The sequence below is a fragment of the Alosa alosa genome, chromosome 11 (genome assembly GCF_017589495.1).
Source record: "Alosa alosa isolate M-15738 ecotype Scorff River chromosome 11, AALO_Geno_1.1, whole genome shotgun sequence".
Taxonomy (NCBI): domain Eukaryota; kingdom Metazoa; phylum Chordata; class Actinopteri; order Clupeiformes; family Clupeidae; genus Alosa; species Alosa alosa.
Genome location: NC_063199.1, coordinates 12,522,394 through 12,528,111, shown reverse-complemented (window position 1 = coordinate 12,528,111; position 5,718 = coordinate 12,522,394). Strand labels below are relative to the sequence as shown.

General features: G+C 42.4%; 1 long non-coding RNA gene across 1 annotated transcript; it reads right to left on the bottom strand.

Moving 5' to 3' along the window:
* Window positions 1-596: 596 nt before the first annotated feature.
* Window positions 597-4,901, bottom strand: LOC125303743. Its single transcript, XR_007195093.1, has 3 exons — window positions 4,382-4,901; window positions 2,992-3,050; window positions 597-889 (listed from the first exon to the last, which is right to left on the bottom strand). It is a non-coding gene; the product is annotated as an uncharacterized LOC125303743 (long non-coding RNA).
* Between the last annotated feature and the right edge of the window lie 817 nt (window positions 4,902-5,718).

Genomic DNA, 5,718 nt, shown 5'->3' with positions numbered 1-5,718 from the left:
TGCTTAGTCATTCCCTAATGGCCCTGCACGGAAGCAAGGCATTATCTCCCTCTGTGTTTTGCCGGGGACTCTTCGCAGAGTTGTTCTTTGTGGGGGACAAAGAGTTATGTGACTAGCTGCTGAGTCTTATCAGTGAGGCGAAAGGCTCAAGTAGAGGTGACACTGATAGCCCTTCTAGGATCACTGGTTTGGGCTGATGAAGCTGCGAGTTCAGTATGTTAGATAATCCAGCACAGAATCAACACAGCTCTCATGCCTGCATACATAATGAGTGGGGAGAAGCATGGCATGAATGAGAAGCACTTTTAGCTTTGCTGTATCTGCTGAGTAAAAGCCTCTGGCAACCCGAGAGAACAGCCTCTTAAATATTAACCCTATTGTTGTGTACGTGTGCATGTTTTCCTGTAAGTGCTTGTGTATGTGTGTGGATGGGATGGGATTGGGGGGGGGTTGGTTCACAGGGTTTGCAACTTCAGTAAGGAACTACACTTTTTCCACGTGTGCCCTCTGTCTGCCCCTCTCTTGACTTGTGCTGCCCAACCCCCCACCTCCCCCCCCCCAGCCCCCAGTTCCAGTCCTTAATCAGGAATGCCAAACACTTCCCTGCTCTGTGTCACTGATACCTGCTGCCCCAGGGGATCATTACTGGATTCGCGGCAGGTCTGAGGGCCACAGCACGGCCAGCAGATGGACAAGCACCGCGGACCCGGCCGCCGCTCCCTCTCCATTCTTCACACTTCAGCAGCGCTGAGCAGACACAACAGCCAGCCCCGGTCACAGCTGTTTACGTATCCTCCTTTTAATGAGCAGCTCTGCGGCCCAGCACCCACAGAAAAAAGGAGCCTGTCCAGGGCTGTCCGGTCCCCAGGTCGGCCTCCTGAAAGAGCAACTGAGAGAAAGGCGAGACGGTGAATGAAAGTATTCTCACGCCCCCCCCCTCCACCACCACCACCAGTCATTCCGGCGCTGCATGAACCCTGACCCTGACGCCTCCAGACCACACAGTCACCTCCCCATAGCCCCCGTCGTGGGTCGGCCCCTGATAACACCTTTTGATTTACACTGGGTCACCCACAGTCAGCAAATGCGAGGCTTTGAAGTAGAGATAGCTAAACTATTCAGTCACTCAACAACTGATTAGCTCACTCGAATGGCAAGGTTCCACTGGCACCAGATAGAGTGGCAGCGCCTCTGTCAGCCCCTGTGCGTTTCGCTGCTGTGGCCATTAATGTGAGGCTCAGAAGGTGTCACATGACTGGAAAGCCTCAATGAATTGCCCCGGCATACTTGGCATGCACAGAGATATAGCGTTGGCCAAAATGTGCTAAGAGATTTCTGGTAATTAGTAGTCATAATGTTTGTATGAATTAGTCATATAAACACTGTCCCACTGGCAAGTATGAGGATATTACCAGTGAATTGAATTATTATTAATTATTGTGTGCAAGTATGATTTGTAGTCTCCACACAACAACAGATTCATAGTTTCAAGTCCACCAATAAATAAGCCTTAAAGCTACAAAATGCAATGTTTTCAGACAATGCAAAGCAGCACTTTTGGTATCTCTGAAAAGTGTTGTGTTACCTTTAAAACAGTGACAACCCATCGACATCACTGTCTTGGACTTTGTGTGAGCTGTTGTGTGAGTTTTTTAACAGCCTCTGATGAGCCCTGGTATGCGTTGCGGAGAGGAAGTAGAACCTGCTTTACAGGCAGCTCCTGACAGGAGTCTGTTGTGACTTTTTGGTGGTCCCATTAGGGGCCCATTAGTTTAAAATGGGGATTTTTAAGGGCCTTGCCATTCTGGGTGACTCCAAACACACCACCCTTTAACTCGCTACAATCACTCACTTGCCGGAAAGTCATTACTCATGGGTGTGGAAACACATGCTTTCATTCTGGGAGGCTTTTGCACATTCCTGCTTTTGCTTATCTGAGACGTTTCAAAGTTAGTTAGCTTTTAAAACTTGGTTTCATTCAGGTAGGTGTTGCTTCACATGGAATGTATTTCAAAGCAGCAGGCAGATTTAAACCTTCGCTATAACTGACTACCGGTATTTTGTCAAATGCAATATAACATTTGCACAAAGACTGAAATAAATGTAGTAATATGATCAAGACATAAAACATGTCTGAAAGGCCTGGTTGTAAAGTACAAAGCTTACTTCCACATGGCATTCCAGTACCTGTGGTACAGGCTCTGCCATCTCTGAGTTCCTGAGTTTCCCAGAGAAGGCTTCAGCCATACAGCAACTCTCCCTTATCTACAGCCATTTGTAGCAACCATTAACATTGAAGAGGCTCGTAATCTGTGCTATAGGGAGGATTGCCTTTCAAAGGCACAGGGCATTCCTGAGGTCTCCTCCTTTTCCCTCAGTGTAGCCAGCTTTCATATGACATCTGTCCTGTAGTGCATTTCTGTGTGTGTGTGTGTGTGTGTGTGTGTGTGTGTGAGTGTGTGTGAGCATAAAATGTGAATGGCGAATACCTGCTTAAGTGTCACTATCCTGGTACATGTGGTGATTCATTCATAGTTTTTTTCATTGTTCTTTTAAGCACATTGACCACGACATTAGCGGGTGCAGTGTTTATGTCTACATCATGGTGGTATCAGATTTGGCTAACCTGGAACTCTCTAGCTTTGGTGTTGTTTTGATATTCAAATTACTAGCTGGGATACTCACAATAAAATGTTAGCTTGCAATTCAAATTTTGAAGGAAGATGCTTTTTCTACAACTGCTTTTACTGCAAACTTCTTCCAGAATAGAGCTGCAGCTAATGACACCAATGTATCTGACAGATGAGTTGGATACAGATGCACTTAGGAAGTTCATTAGTGAAGGGCACAGAGGCTACTGGTCAAAGTCATTGACACCTCACAAGCAGAAATGTGTTTAAATAGTAATTACAGAAGTTTTATATTAAACCACTAAGCTAACTATAGCTGACCGTAGCAGGCTGTATTTTGGTGCTTTGTGATGTCTGTTACCTTGACACCACCCATCCATTTCCTCTGTTCAGTCCAGCTTTTAGGGCCTCTGTCTGACCCTAGATGGAGACGACGTCTGCATTATTCTGGATCTGATTTAGTGTTCTTTCCAACTCTGTTAGCATCCCCATTCCCCCAACACATATGGTCAACAACTTTCTTAGGAGAAGTGAATGTGCAGTTTTTGGGTGAGGTCCTGTCCCTCCCTCTTTGAACACACCTTTTCAGTGGTTTTTCAGTGGTTACAAACCCAACGCATCAAGGGAATCATAGGTTTTTATAGCATTAGCATTAGATTCATTTTGAATGTGATAGATAAATTGATGATCAATTAGCCAAAATGGTACATTGCTATCATAAGAAGTTTCTTGAAGTACCTAGTACAAGTACTTCTTACAGGAAAGTAGCACAAGTACCTAGTACTGTACTGTGTATACTTTCCCTAAAAACAGAGATCATTGCAAAAAGAAATAACATTTCTAGAATTTGATAAGATCTTAATCCTATTAGGAGAAGGGCAGACTGCATCAATAGCTGCTCAATATGTTGCAGCCTGCAACAGACTGAAGAGACACTGAGTCAGACATAATACCATAATATACTGAATTAGTGCTTGAATCTTCCAGTTGTGTGTTTTTCATTCTTTCCTCATTATTACATTTCTTTCTCTCAGAAGTGACTCTTGGGATTCTCAGTTCATCATTGTTTTTTAGTGATCACAGTTGCTAAATAAGCAACTGGCAAGTCAGTAAATAGTTGTTAATTAAGAAATGTAGTAATTTTGCAATCCATTGCAATCCATTGAGCTAATACTGGAGAGTCTACTAATACTGGAGAGTCTGACATGACATAATTGTATGAAAAAATATGACAAAGACAAAAAATGATGTAATCCTATTATAATAGTATGATCTCCCCCCTCCCTGTCTAGCTTTGGACTCAAATCTGGCATCCCTATGTATGCAGCCAAACGGTTCAATATTTAGCAGAAAAAAACTAGGGAAAATAACTTATGAATGGGTTCAAAAGAAGATTATTGTCGTCCATTCATTGCATTTAATCAAACACAGAGAATGCAATCTGTTAAATCCTCTAGTTCCCCAGCCTTATTTTAGAGTAACAGTTGAATCACTTCTGCATTCCAGATAGTAATGGGATTCCCTGGCCTCCAATGATGGAAATACATAAACCTGTAAACGTGAATGGGATGTATGTACTGCACTGTGTATAATATTGTACACTTTTACAGGTGTGTATAGTCCCATCATTGGAGGCTTTAATTGGCAGCTATATTCAGTTATCTCAAGAACACATTGATTGATTTCCAATTTCCCCCTATACATGAGGAGGAGTTTTTACACAGGGCAGCTTCTTCCACATATGCACATACCTTTGGAATGATGGTGCTACACCAACCAACATATTTATCATGCATTAAAAACACCTGCACACCTGCAAACATAATAAAATGACATGAATCAAACAACAAAATATCGAGTTGGCAAATTATCATCAAATTATCTGACATGTATGTGTTCATATGTTTGAGCACTGTCATCCATGGTCATCCGTGGCCTCACCACATAAAACTACTCTTTGACAGGAGAGATGAATGGGCCTCTGTGTTGGTCCCAAGCACCCAGCAGGAGTCTAGCACACAGCCTGTTCCTGTGCCATAGCTTTTGAACCCTGAAAGTCCAATCCCTTACCACCCAACCCTGAACCTCCCTATATCCCATGATGACTGATGACTTTAACCTCCCGCCATGTATGCTACCCTGACTGTGGAGATGCTGTGGAGAACATCTGAAATTCATTTCATTCTGCAATCACAGACACTCCTAAAAGTCTCTGTGATGAAACTGCATATGTAGTAATATGTAATACTAGACACCTACTATGCTAGCTAGCTTAATTTGCTACCAATATGATCTCATCTCATCATTACTTCACCAGCCTTAGTCAATGTTTCTGTCTTTACTATTATTTTATATACATAGTCCTGTTTACTCAGAGGCAAAGGCACCAAGCATTCCATCAGTCAGTGTAGATCTTAAGTTCAACAAACAACTTACAAAAAATGTCTTCACTCCAAACTAATTCTGCAACTCAGGAGGATTAATTTGCAACAATATTTCAGATGTAACCCAAAAACAAATGAAAGTGTGATGGGGAAATTCATTTGCAATAAAATGCAGTTCATTTTATTGTCAATTCAAATGGCTTTACTTGAGATTACTTGGGAAAAAAACTTTTGCTTTTACTTTTACTTTCTTTGTAACATGTTTACTTCATAATGGCGTGATCTTATTCTGTAACTGATTTACTTTGTCAATCTAAATATGCACTCCGTTTTCCAAACATCATAGCATGCCTGCTGCTGTCACCTGCATGTCTGACAGTCTGACTGAGACTGACATAGGCTGGTAGGGAAAAGTATATAGGGCCTAATAGGCTACTCAAGAAAAGTTGCATGTTGTACCCGAGTACTAGTTGCATGCTGTACCCGAATATATGGTAACTTTCTAAAGATATATCTAAGTTATCCATTTTTGCCAAATAGTCTGTGCCATGGTAGAGACAGCTTGGAAGCTTGGCAGATAAGGGCTATCGTAGGTTGTAGCCTACAAGTCAGTAAATAGTTGTTAATTAAGAACTCGGATCACTCTGCATGTTATCAATTTTCTTAGCACGGCTACCAGACGATGTTCAGTGTTTCAGCCCGTT